Source organism: Mobula birostris, chromosome 16 (genome assembly GCF_030028105.1).
Source record: "Mobula birostris isolate sMobBir1 chromosome 16, sMobBir1.hap1, whole genome shotgun sequence".
In the NCBI taxonomy this organism is placed as follows: domain Eukaryota; kingdom Metazoa; phylum Chordata; class Chondrichthyes; order Myliobatiformes; family Myliobatidae; genus Mobula; species Mobula birostris.
This window is the reverse complement of record NC_092385.1, coordinates 30,527,135-30,541,140: the sequence shown is the minus strand read 5'-3', so window position 1 is coordinate 30,541,140 and position 14,006 is coordinate 30,527,135. Positions and strand designations below refer to the sequence as shown.

The window sequence follows — 14,006 nt, the reverse complement described above, 5'->3', positions numbered from 1 at the left end:
TCAAACCCGGCCTCCATTAATAGCAGATAAAATCCATGAAGGGAGTATGTATATGATCAGAGAGAAAAAAAAGTTACATTAAATGAAAATATTGGATAAAAGATCTCCAGGTCTGATCAAATTTAACTGAAGTATCATAAAGATTACTTCTGATTTTTTTCCAAATTTAGACACAGAATCATTTGAGAGAACCAGAAAAACATAGTTGGGGCATTAATCTCCTTCCAATGTTGTAAAATACACCTTTTCGCCAAAGTAAGAAATGCAATCATTCTACGCGCTGAGGGGGATAAATTACTAGAAGTTTTAGGTAATCCAAAGATAGCAGTAATAGGATGGGGAGAAATATCACTATTCAAAACCTTTGAAATAATATTAAAAACATCTTTCCAAAAAGTTTCCAGAGTAGGACAAGAGCCATATGGGTCAAGGAGGCCACCTTGCCTGAACCTGGTGGTGTGAGTCCTGAGGCTCCTACACATTGTTCCTGACTGCATCAGCAAGAAGAGAGTACGTCTTGGGAAGTGGGGTCCCTGATAATGGATGCTGCATTCCTCCAAACTGGGCCACTACTTTTTCTAGGATTTTCCGTTCAAAGGCATTGGTGTTTCTATACCAGGCTGTAATGCAGCCAGCTAATATACTCTCCATCACACATCAATAGAGATATTTCAGTGTTTTCGATGTCTCTGTAAATTCCTAAGGAAGTACAGATGCTGCTGTACTTTCTTTATAATTATACTTATGTACTGGGCCTGGGACAGATCCTCCAAAACAATAACACCGAAGAATTTAAAGTTGCTGATCTTCTGATAAGGACTGGCTCATGGAACTCTGGTTTCCTTCTCCTGAAGTCAATAATCGGCTCCTTGGTCTTACTGACATTGAATGAAAGGCTGTTGTTACTGCACCGCTCAGCCTGATCCTTTACACTAATTTATCACCACCTTTGATTTGACCTACAACAAACTTGAATATGGCAGTGGAGCTGTACTTAGCCACACAGTCATAAGTATAAAGCAAGTACAGCAGGGCCTAAGCATTACCTGTGCTGATGGAGATCATGGAGGAGATGTTGTTGCCAATCCAAAGGTCTGCAAATGAGGAAATTGAGGATCCTATTGCACCAGGAGGAATTACATACGAGAAGAACTAATTTTTTTATATAGCGATGGATAGGAATCTCACACTGTGTATACACTCAGTGGCTACTTTATTAATTACCTCCTGTACCTAACAAAGTGACAACTAACTGATTTTTGTGGTCTTCTGCTGCTGTAGTCCATCCACTTCAAGATTTGACATGGTGTGTTCAGAGATGCTTTTCTGCACACCCCTGTCGAATGTGTGGTTGAGTTACTTTCACCTTCCTGTCAGCTTGAACCAGTCCAGCCAGACTCCTCTGATCTCTCTCATTAACAAAGCATTTTCACCCACAGCACTGCCACTAACTGGATGTTTTTTTTTTGTTTTTTTGCACCATTCTCTGTAAACCCCAGAGATTGTTTTGCATCAAAATCCCAAGAGATCAGCCACTTCTGAGATACTCAAACTACCCCATCTGGCATTAACCCATGCCCAATGTTACTTAGATCACATTCCTTCCCTATTCTGATAGTTGATCTGAACAACTGAACCTCTTGACCATGTCTGCATGTTTTTATGCATTGAGTTGCTGCCACATGATTGGCTGATTACATATTTGTAATTACTACACTAACTTTACTGAGGTGCAATACTGTAATACCTTACAAACTCACTCAATTTGTTCATGTAGAATATTGGAGGATCACCTGAATAAATACCCCCCACTCACTGTAAGGGCCAACCATATGGTAAAATTTCAACATTCTCATTATAGTGATAGATAAGAATCTCCCAGTATATATACACTCAGTGGCTTTATTAGGTTCATGCCTCAACCACTTCCGTTGGCAGCTCATTCGATATACTCGTTCTCTGCATGAAAAAGTTGCCCTCAAATCATTTTCATATCTATCCCATCATCCTAAACCACTGTCCTCTAGCTTTGATTCCCCTCCACTAAGTAAAAGACTGCTACCCTACACCTTATCTATATCCCCATAATTGTTAACACTTTATGAGATTGCCCCTCATTCACGTACATTTCAAAAAATAACAATCTAGCTAAGCTGTAGACACGTCATGATAGTATGAGTGTTCTCCAAAACATTCCATTATCTTGAGCAACCACAACTTTTTTCCCTTCAGTAATCATCAATAATATGGCCTTAATGTCTGTCTTTGCATATAAGCAAGGTGTGAATTATTGAATGAGTTAAACATAACAAGAAAGAAATTACTAAAAGGTTAACAGCTTTGGAAAGTTGACGACCAATCAACTAGTTGATAAGTGTATAAAGACAAGCATTCAAAGAACACAACACAAGTGAACAGTGCACTAATGTCTCTTTGTATAGTGATAAAACATTTACAAATGGATTGCCAAGATGGGAGAACAATTCAGTGCAACCACCAACCACCCAAGCTACACATTTTCCAAGTTATTTCCAGCACATAAACTGCACAGTCTAAATGAAGTAGACAAGAGGCTCGTAAGGAAATCAAGGGAAAGAACAGAATTGCACATTCTGGTGGCAGGCATGGTACCACCCCCAAAACAATTATTAATATTGCAATTTTTTTTAAAAAAAGGAGGAACTATAGACAACTGCTGAACACCAGTGATAGGAAAATAATTGTAAATGAAAATCTCGATATCTTTCGGAAATGCACAGATCAATCAAGAACATTCAGCATGGAATCTTTGACTTGAAATGACAAGTATCTCTCTTTCCACAGATGCTGTCTGCCCAGCCAAATGTTTCCACCATTTAGTTCAGATTTCTAACATCTGCATTAAAAGAAAAGATGAAGAGCACACTTGTCCTAATTGATGTGTATTCTTGACAGGATCACACACGATAGGTCCTTCAATTAAATAAAAAACATAATATTGATGGGAAAATGACATGGGTTACAAAACTTGCTCCATGCAAAGAAAAAAAATAGAGAGCCAACAGATTTTTCACTGTCCATATAGCTGAATCCTCAGGATGACTGGCAGTAGTCTGAAGCTACGTCTACACTACGCCAGATAATTTTGAAAACGCCAGTTTCGAGTAAAAACGACAGGCATCCACAAAGCGTTTTTCAAAATATCTCCATCCACATTAGGCGGATATTTGGGCGAATCTCCTCCTACTGGGCACACTTAGGACACACAGAAAACAAGCGAAGAGGAAACGGTATACTTAGTGCGCGTTTGTCCAGTTACAGAGTAGAAAAACTTCAAAGGAATTGCTCTTGGCTCTCGCGCAGGAGGACTTAAAACTAAAAAAAAACAAATACTGGAGCGTATGGACGCAACCAAAAGGGAGTTCACGGACAGTATGACCCGGCTGATGACGAACACTGAAAAACTGACTAACTCTGTTACATTAATAAAGCACCTTGTTAAAAGTATAAAATATGTCTGCATCAGTGTTATCTTGTATTTCCATACAATGTTACATTAGGCTGTTACACATCTAAGTTGTCTAAGGATGCTGTCTAAGTTGCATGCCATCTTGGTCAATGTCTCCCATCCACTACATAATGTACTGGGTGGGCACAGGAGTACATTCAGCCAGAGACTCATTCCACCAAGATGCAGCACTGAGCGTCATAGGAAGTCATTCCTGCCTGTGGCCATCAAACTTCACAACTCCTCCCTTGGAGGGTCAGACATCCTGAGCTAATAGGCTGGTCCTGGACTTATTTCATAATTTCCTGGCATAATTTACATATTACTATTTAACTATTTATGGTTCTAATACTACTTATTATTTATGGAGCAACTGTAATGAAAACCAATTTCCCCCGGGATCAATAAAGTATGACTATGACTATTGTCAGAGAAGTACTTGCATAAATAGGTAAACCACCTTCATACAAGGACAGAGAACAGGGCAAAGTGAGTATACTTATTTATTCAGTAAGCTATGGGTCAAAGTATTTGGTGAGTACATTTCTAACTCTCCTGGCTTCAGTCTCATTGGCATCTGTTCTGAAATTGTTAGGTTATGTGGGGGGTTGCGTTCAAGAAAACAACGCAATGTAACGCTGCGGCCATCTGTTCAGGCACATCATGACAGCGTTTTTAAATAGTCAAAAAAGCTCCCTTTACAATTTAACTCTCACGCCGTTCACACCGACTGCGCGTTATAACAGCCGTACGGCAGTGCTTGCGCAGTACCAAGCAGAAGCAGAAACAGAAAAAGCATTGTTGTTGTGGTGTTGTCATGACAGCGTTTTAAAATCTCTCCGTTTATCCCATGCACACTACAACGGATATTCGGCATTTTCAGAATTATTCACTCTGGAGACCGTTTCTGAAAATCTCCACTTTCGAGGGGTGAAAACGCCATTTCAATGTGGACAGAAGGTCAAAACGAAGAGAAAAAGCTTAGTTTTCAAAATTATCCGGCATAATATGGACATACCCTGAATCAATTGTTAATAAAAAGGTAAATGCGAGGTCATCCACTTTGGAAGGTAAAACAGAAGATCATATTATTATTTAAATGGTAAAAGATTGCAACCACTGCGGTGCAGAAGGACTTGGGAGTGCTTGTGCATGAATCACAAAAGGTTGATTTGCAAGTGCAACAAGCTATCAAGAAGGCAAATGGAATGTTGGCCTTCATTGCTAGAGGGATTGAATTTAGAGCAGGGAGGTTATGCTGCAGCTGTACAGGGTACTGGTGCGGCTCCATCTGGAGTTCTGGCCTCCTTACTTGAGGAAGGATATACTAGCTTTAGAGGTGACGCAGAGGAGGTTCACCGGGTTGATTCCAGAGATGTCCTCATAGTCTGACCCTTGTTAAGACTGAGGAGAGATTGAGTCGCCTGGGACTATACATGCTGGAATTCAGAAGGATGAGAGATCTTATAGAAACATAAAATTATGAAACATTTGAAAGATAAAGGGAAAAAAGTTGTTTCCACTGGTGTGTAAGACTAGAACTAAGGGACGTAGCCTAGTTCTAGTAAATTTAAAACAGAGATGAGGAGAAGTTACTTTTCCCAAAAAGTGGTGAATTTGTGGAATTCTCTGCCCAATGAGGCAGTGGAGGCTACCTCAGTAAATATATTTAATACAAGATTGGATAGATTTTTGCATAGTAGAGGAATTAAGGGCTAAGGGGAAAAGGCAGGTAGATGGAGATGAGTCCATGGCAAGATCAGCCATGATCTTGTTGAATGGCGGAGCAGGCTTGATGGGCCAGATGGCGTACTCCTGCTCCTATTTCTTAGGTTCTTAGGTAGAAACCACCACTGAAAAGTCAGCAGATGTTGTGAAAATTAACAACAGCAATGGGTTAGGTGCAAAACCAATCAGTGGACTAGTAAGATATAGATGGAAAGGTGACAAACTGAAGTGCAAAGGTGACATGCAATAAGTGGGAAAAGCGCAAATTTTCTTTAAATGAGTCAGGAAAGTGATAGGATAGTGACTAGGAACGATCAAGGAACAGAGGGATCTTGGAATGGATTTCCACATACCTTGAATGTAAATAGACTGAAATATACAAGGTACACAAATATACAAGGTATTTTCCTTTATTAGCTAAATCAGAAAAGATTAAGGTTATGTTAGAACAGGTAATAACACTTCTTGGGTCATAGCTGGACAGTTCTAGTCTGACATTTGAGGAAGGATGTGATTACACAAGAGATTTCTGGAGGAAACTTATAATAAAGTCAGGATTGAAGAATTTTAGTCACAGTTAGTAGTTTTACTTAGAACATAAGAGCCAAAGCGATGCAATCCTGGATAGGAAGGTTAATTTCCCTTGACAGAGGAGCCTGATATCAGAGGGCATCCCCAGGTCATTGGTAAAGGGATCAGAAACAGATAAGGAATACTGTTTTATAAACCTGAGGTGGTACGGTAGATTCTGAAGTTCACTACCTCAAGAAAGCCAGCTCAGACAGAAACATCAAGTGACTTTGGATATGACGCACATGTCCACCACAAAGCAAAAGACAGAAAACGATATTTGGACAGTTAACTCCTCAGCCATGATGAGCTGAAGGGTAAACTTCTATGATTCAGTTAGTGATCAATACATTGCACAACCAAGCTGACAAATAAATTAGTAAATATGTCTTTTTTCCATTCTTCTACCTGTTGTTAAAAGGTCAGCGTATATAGACATGCTTGGTTTTGTCTGATAGAAACAGATAATCCTTTCTTACTGATAAAATAAATGCAGCCTTTTCACTTCTGCCAATATATTGCCAAGACTTCATAACTTTTGAAAGTTTTAAAATCCATTAGAATGATCTAAAAGACACTAAATGCATGTCCTTCTATCAGGACATGGTATCAATAGCAGAAGGTAATCACAAAGAATGGCTGTGAACAGTAACAGTATCATAGCAAGGAAGGTAACAAACTAAATGTTGTCTAAATCACATTCAAGTCTATACTTCTTTTGCCAGTTTTTCTGCAACATCCACTAACAAGGAATACAAAGGGAATCCAGAAAACTTCCAAAAATAAAATTCCCAATCAGAATTCAATTAAAGTTTACTGTGTTTAATGACTATGCACTCTGGGTGAAATTGCAAATCGTAAGAATGTCAAGTTGAGTTAGAACATAGGGCAGTGCAGCATTATTACCCACAATCAACCTAACCCTTCCCACCTACAAAGCCCATACGAACACTAGTATTTCTTTCATCCATCTGCCCAAGAGTCTCTCTATATTAAAAAAAGTCAACCTCTGAAATCTTCCATCCGTTAATGGGCTAAACAAACAGCGTGTAATTAAATGGGTAATTGCGAAGTTATCCACTTTGGTAGGAAAAGCAGAAAGGGTAGCTGTACTTCAGTTAGGATAGACAGGGATGTGTGCATTCTTGTACTTCCTCATTGAAGACAAACATGCAGGTACGAGCAAGCAATTGTGCTAAATACTATGTTGCCCCTTCACCAAAAGAATTTCATACATAGGAGTGAAGATTTCTTTCTACAAATCTACAAAACCTTGGCAACACCAAGCTTCAAGCACTGGATGGTTTGTTTCCAAAGCAATGGATCAAAGTTCATAGTAACTTTATTATCAAAGTACGCATGTCACCAAAACTATCCTGAGATTCATTTACCTTGTGGGTGCTCATAGTAGATACAAATAAATACAATGGAACCAATGAAAAACTACACAAAGACAGCCAAACAATCCAATGTGCAAAGGGGTCAAACTGTGTAATACGAAAACAATAAATAATATTGAGAACGCAAACAACAGGAATTCTGCAGATGCTGGAAATTCAAGCAACACACATCAAAGTTGCTGGTGAACGCAGCAGGCCAGGCAGCATCTCTAGGAAGAGGTACAGTCGACGTTTCAGGCCGAGACCCTTCATCAGATTCCTGACGAAGGGTCTCAGCCTGAAACGTCGACTGCACCTCTTCCTAGAGATGCTGCCTGGCCTGCTGAATAATATTGAGAACATGAGCTGTTGAGTCCTTCAAAGTGAGTCCATTGGTTGTGAAATCAGTTTAGTGCTCAGATGAGTGAAGTTATCCATGCTGCTTCAGGCTGAAGGATAATAACTTTTCTTGAACCTGGTGGTGTGGGACCCAAGGCTCCATAGTTATAGAAGTATAAAGGATATATTTATCATAGAAAGAATTTAGTGAAGATCCACAACACTGAATTGTAGGATGATCGTACAGTCAAAAGAGCCTATCAGACCTATAACCAGGAACTTTCTGATGAGATCATATTTCATTCTTCTAAACTCCAAAGTTCTAATTAAACTTGATAGATTAGATGAAGAATGATTACTCCCCTGGCTTTTTCTTGGAAGGGGCAGGAGTGTAGGTGCAAGTAGAACAAGAAATCAGCCTCTGGATAGTGCAGTAAGTTTTGCAAATGAAGTACTAGAAATTCCTTCACTCAGGAATAGTGAACCTATTAAATTTTCTATCAGATATCTGGTCAGCCAAGTTCTGACCAGAAGGTGATGGCAAGATTCAAAAGGATCAAACAGCCAACATCCAGTCCTATTTTCTGTTTCTTTTTCAAAAAGAAATTCAGCCTTCATAGTCTTCTTACCCACATAAAGCATGCATGTATCGTGAAATTTGAGCACACAATACAGAACGTACTTAACTAGCCAACAGCTTTCCTGGTTTCAGCAATGAAAAGTGTCAGAAGTTGATTAGGCCACACCAGCGTTGTCAAACATACAAATTAGAAACAGACGCAGGTCACTCCAGTCTGCTTCGTCATTTACTAAAATAGTGGTTCATTTGGCTGTAATCTGGTATTTCCATTTTCCCATGATAACCTCTAACTTCCTTACTTATCACAAAGCAATCTCAGCTTCAAAAATGATCCATTCCCATATCCCCAAGCAAGATTTCCAGAGACTAACCTCCACCAAAAGTAAGTTGTACCTCATTTCAAAGGATTGCAGGAAGAGTCAAGGCAAGGGAAAAAGATTCTGAGGGAGAGGATTAATTTACACTTGTATAGGTGAAATAGCCAGCACAACTTTGTTAAAAGGAGATTCTGACAATGTTGAGTTTACTGTCAAATGCACAGGTACATGCAATGAAAAAACTTACTCGCAGCAGCACTGGAGACACATTGAAGCGACAATCTGAGCAATATAACTGAATATTTTTGTAGTAAAATACATTTTACATTGTTGATTTCAGTAAGGCCTTTGACATGATCCCACATAAGATACTGTCCAAATCATTACCATTCATGGGATCCAATACAAATTGGATTCAAAATTAGCTTGAAAAAAAGGTGAAGGGTGATGGTAGAGGGCTGTTGACTGAAGCCCTGTGACCAATGGATCACTACTGAACTCTTACTGCTATAAATATTAACAATATGAATGGAGGAGATATGATTAGAAAATTGTATGGCAATGCATTTTGGTTGATAAATGGGAGGAACTACACAATGAACGACAAGGACCTAGGAAGTATAGACTATCAGAGTAAATGTCCAACATTGCATAATATGGCAGCACAAGTAGATGAGATGCCAAAGTCATAAGCAGTCTGTGTCATCTTTAGCTGAGGCACAGAATACAAGAGCAGGAAATTTATGGCACAGCATAATAAAACAGTAGGCCACAACTGGAGTGAACTGTACAATTCTGATCACCACGCGATAGCAATGATACAATTGCACCGGAGGAGGATGCAGATGAAATACACCAGATATTGCCTAGGATGGAGCATTTTGGTTCTGAAGAGAAATTAGATTCATTGGGGTTGTTTTCTGAAAAGTAAAGGAGACTTGGTTTGTGGGGGGGAGGTGAAGAGGGGTTGCAGTAGGGGGGCAAAATACACAAAATTCAGAGAGACGCACATAGGCCAGATGGCAAGAAACTCTCCCCCCCCCCCCCCCCCCCCCACAGCAAAGGTGCAGTTGACTGGAAGACATAGATTTAGGATGAAAGTATTTTTTTCTCCCAAGAGGCTAGTTGGAATCCGGAATGCATTGCCTCACCGATGTGTAAGCAAGGACATCAAAATATTTTATAATCTAGACAAGAACAAGAACCTGAATCACCAAGGGAGAAAAAGTTACAATGCAAATGTGTCAGATAGGATAGGTACAGCTGGTTGGGATGAACACAATGAGCCACGGCGCCCATTTCTCTGCTGCTTGACCATCTTAAACAAATGATCCGCCATTTTAAAACTGATACCAACCAATTCCAGGTCCTTTCACAGGAGGAATCATCCTCTATGCATCCAACCTTTCAAGACACCCCTCAGGATTTTGCTTCCATTGCATCCTGTTCATTCTACTAAATACCATCAGGTAATAGCCTAGCCTGTCCAAACTTTCCTCATACGTCAACGTGTCCATTCCAGCTATTAGTCTTGCAAATCTTCCCCAGATTGCTTCTACACAGAACACCCTTCCTTACAGTAAGACATTAATACTGTATATAGTGCTCTAGAATTGGTTTCACCAATGCCCTATTTAACCTTCCTATTTCTATATACAATTCCACTGCAATAAATAATAACATTGTTAGCATTCTTAATTTCTTGCTATAGTTGCTAGTTTTTGTAATTCATTCACTAAGGGACACCTCGTTCCTTTTGCAATCACTACCTAGATTTTTTTTAATTTCTAGTCTAATGGACAATTCACATTTTCCCACAATATACTCCATTTGCCATTTCTGCCCATTTACAAAATCTACACAAAATCCTCTGTAGTGTCAATATCCTCTCTATTACTTACTTTTTGACCTATCTTTGTGTCATCTGCAAATCTAGCAACTGTATCTTCGGTGCATTAATCCACGTCATTAAACAAATTGTAAAAACTTGAGATCCCGACACTGATCCTGTGACTTGCTATACTTTGCCTATCAAACAAGCTCATCTAATCCATTTCCTGTTAGCCAGCTAATTTTCTATCCACATCATTGTTGCTGTCTACATCATAAGCTTATACTCTTTTTCAATAACTTTTGATGCAATCTTATCAAATGCCATCTAGCAATCTTAGTACACCTACAGGATCATTTTTTATTTCTTTAATATAACATCTTAAGTATATTTTCTAACATGTTCCCTCTAAGGCTATTAACCTAACTGGCTTTTAGTTCCTCATCTCCACCACATCTGTTCCTAGGATGAGGTTTTCCTTTCCTGAACATCACAGATGTTCCCCTTCTTCAAAGAATGGGGTTTCCTTTCCCCCACCATCGATGCTGCCCTCAACCACATCTCCATTTCCCAGATATCCACCTTCATCCCCATCTTCATGCCACCTTAGCAGGGATAAAGTTCCTCACATCCTCACCTATCACCTCATGAGTCTCCACATCCAACACATCACTCTCCACAATTTCTGCCACCTTCAACAGGATTCTACCACCAAACACATCTTTACCTGCACCATCCTCCCCCATTCTGCTTCTGCAGGGATCATCCCTTCCATGATTCTCTTGTCCATTCATTCCTACCCACTGATCTCCCCCTGGCACTTATCCTGTAAGTGGAAGAGTAACACCTGCCTATTCAAATCTTCCCTCACCTCCATTCAGCGCCCAAGTCCTCCTCCTCTACATTGGTGAGACCCAATATAAATTGGGGGGGGGGGGGGGTGGCAGGGCTGGCTTTGCTGAGCACCTTTGTTCCAGCTGCAAGGAGGATTTCCCAGTGCCAACCATTTTAATTCCAGTCCCCATTCCCATATACATCCGTCCACAGCCTCCTCTACTGCAACAATGAGGCCATCCTCAGGTTGGAAGAGCAATACCTCATACTCCGTCTGGGTAGCCTCCTCCCTAACGCTATGAACACTAGTTTCTCTAGCTTCCAGTAATTTTCCTCCTCTCCTTTCCTCTTCTTCCATTCCCCACTCTGGCTCCCCTCTTACCTCTTCTCTTGTCCTTACCCCTGGTGTCCCTCCTCCTTACTTTTCTCCCATGATCCACTCTTTCTTTCTTATACCTTCTTCTCCAGCCCTTTATCACCCATCACCTTCCAGCTTCTTACCTCATCATTGCCCCCTCCCTCACCCACCTGGCTTCACCCATCACCTTTGAGTTGGTACTCCTTCCCTCTTGTCCACACCCCCAACTTCTTATTCTGATTTTTGCTTACTTCCATAGATGCAGCCTGACTTAGTGAGTTCATCCAGCATTCTGTATGTGTTACTTTGAATGCTCAGCATCTGCAGAATAACTTGTGTTTATGGCTTTTAGTTTCCTATCTTCTACCTCTCTCCCTTTTTAAAAGTCACATTTGCTCTTTTCCAATTTAATAGAATCTTCTCAGTATGAAAGGAAGTTTGAAAAACTCAACCTAACCAATCATTATCTCAAACAAAAAAATTAAAATGCTTTTAAGAACTCAGCTGGGATCCACCTAGTGAAAACTAAAAGTCAACATTCTACCTCAATGTCTCTAAAAGTTGGACGTTTGGAAAAGAGATCAAGGCTCATCAAATTGCAACCTCATTTTGTATTCTTATCTACACTCAAATAAGATTTAGCACCTCACAAGTTGTGGACTTGTCAAGTTCTTATGAAAGTTGCTGATCAAAAATAATGACCATTGCTCTGTCCATGCTATCTCATAGGCTAAAGTCTTACACCATTTTCATGTTTAATTTTCATTTGTTGACATTTTTCTGCTCCAATTATTGCATCTCATTTAGAACCATAGGATGAAATCTAACAAGACCTAGAGACTTGTTGGCTGTGCGAGGTGACAACATTGCCTATTATCACTTGTCTGATGATTTTAATCCATCACTTCCATACCTACCCCTTGATTCATTTCCAATTTACAGCTATTTCTGGATGTTATTTCTTTCCCCTAAACATGTGAGAACTGAATAAGTTTAGTATTCATGGATCATGATAAAGCAACCTGAAAGCTGTGAATGAAACCAAATACTGGTATTGATTGGAAGTCAAAATCCCAGAAAGAACAAGGCAGAGACTGTCTAAAACCACTGTTGAAATTAGAATTTTGTCACTTCCCAAACCCATGACCTTTACCATTTAAAGAGCAGTGGACAGCAGGCAGAGCACAATATTTCCCTCCAGGCCGTACTCTGTCCTAACTTGCAAATGGTTTGCCATTCTTCATTACTGTTCTTTCAACATTCTGTAAACCTTTATCCGATTGTAATGTAGATACAGTGAAGGTACAAAGGCTACAATAGGTTAAGCTATCAGTTTGACATGACTTTGTCAAAATCAATTAAGGATGTGCATTAACTGCTGCCCTTACTGTGGACATTCACCTGATATAAATGGATAAACCACCTCCTAAATCAGTGTTGCTAGTGGCACCTCACATCCATGCAAAATTGTCTACTAATAATTTCACTTACAATAGCTACAAGACTGCACACGAGTCAACCCTGAGAGAATTTTAATCCCAACTCAAAAGTAAACTTAATGCAGTTGTGCGCTGTCTCCATGGCCTCTTACAAAATGTCAAATTAGTGCAAAATTACAGAGTTACATACCCCAATCCAATTCTTAGAGTTTAAAATAAGGGTCAAATTAATCTTGTTGGAAACTTTTAAAGATCGCAAAGAAATCTCCTATTGGGTTGGACAAATTAAAACCTCTCAAATGTAGAACGTGTTAAGTATAAATGTGGCTGAAGAGCAACAAGAACCTCAAGTCTACAGTACATTTCAATTGAATTTTAGAAGAAATAGCTCCAGAAGCAAAGAACTGAAGCTTGTGAATCTTTATCAATTTCATTCCCTTCAATACGTAAAATGGCTGAATCTAAATTCAACCTCACTACTTTATCCACAACCCATATACACACTGAAAATTCCTAAACTATGTAATATTTTAAGAAAGAGCATACAAAGTGACAATCAAGCCACAGGTATACCCAAGTGTTCATTCCTAGCTACCAACAGTTAAGCAGATTTTTACCCAAATAATATGCAGAATTATAAGTGTATTTAACTGTACAATTTACAAATGATAAACTTAATTTAGTAACTTTTGTGTATCTGGCATCTAAAATGGGTTGATTACCCCAGCAGCATAACAAAATAAACTGGGGACCAAATGAGTAAGTGTATTACTCATTTGCATTTGACATAAATGAAACCAAGAGTAGCTAACCTTAATCTCTTGAAAAAGATTAATTGTAATCAGCTTCTGTAGAATCACCAAAACACAACAGAATGTTCAATTACAGTGATTCTTTTTTTTCACTGATTTCAAGTTCCAATTGCTCCAAAATACTATCTGGAACCACTCCCTCGTTACCTGACAAACAAGATAGCAATTGAACCCTAAAAACGTAGATCAAGGAAAGCAACTTTTCAAAAAAAAATACAAGACTAGGAAATCGTTATCTAGGTGGGAGAAACAGGAACTCTGGGAGATTTTTTTAAAAATTTGCTCAACCTTGCCCCAGAAGTATTTGGGGGAAACCAAGAGTAGAATGCATC

The 14,006-nt window shown here is 39.3% G+C and overlaps 1 protein-coding gene across 1 annotated transcript in view; it reads right to left on the bottom strand.

Annotated features, from left to right (window-relative positions):
* atxn7 (ataxin 7) overlaps window positions 1-14,006 on the bottom strand; it is a 145,703-nt gene that overhangs the window by 131,063 nt on the left and 634 nt on the right. The window lies entirely within an intron of this gene.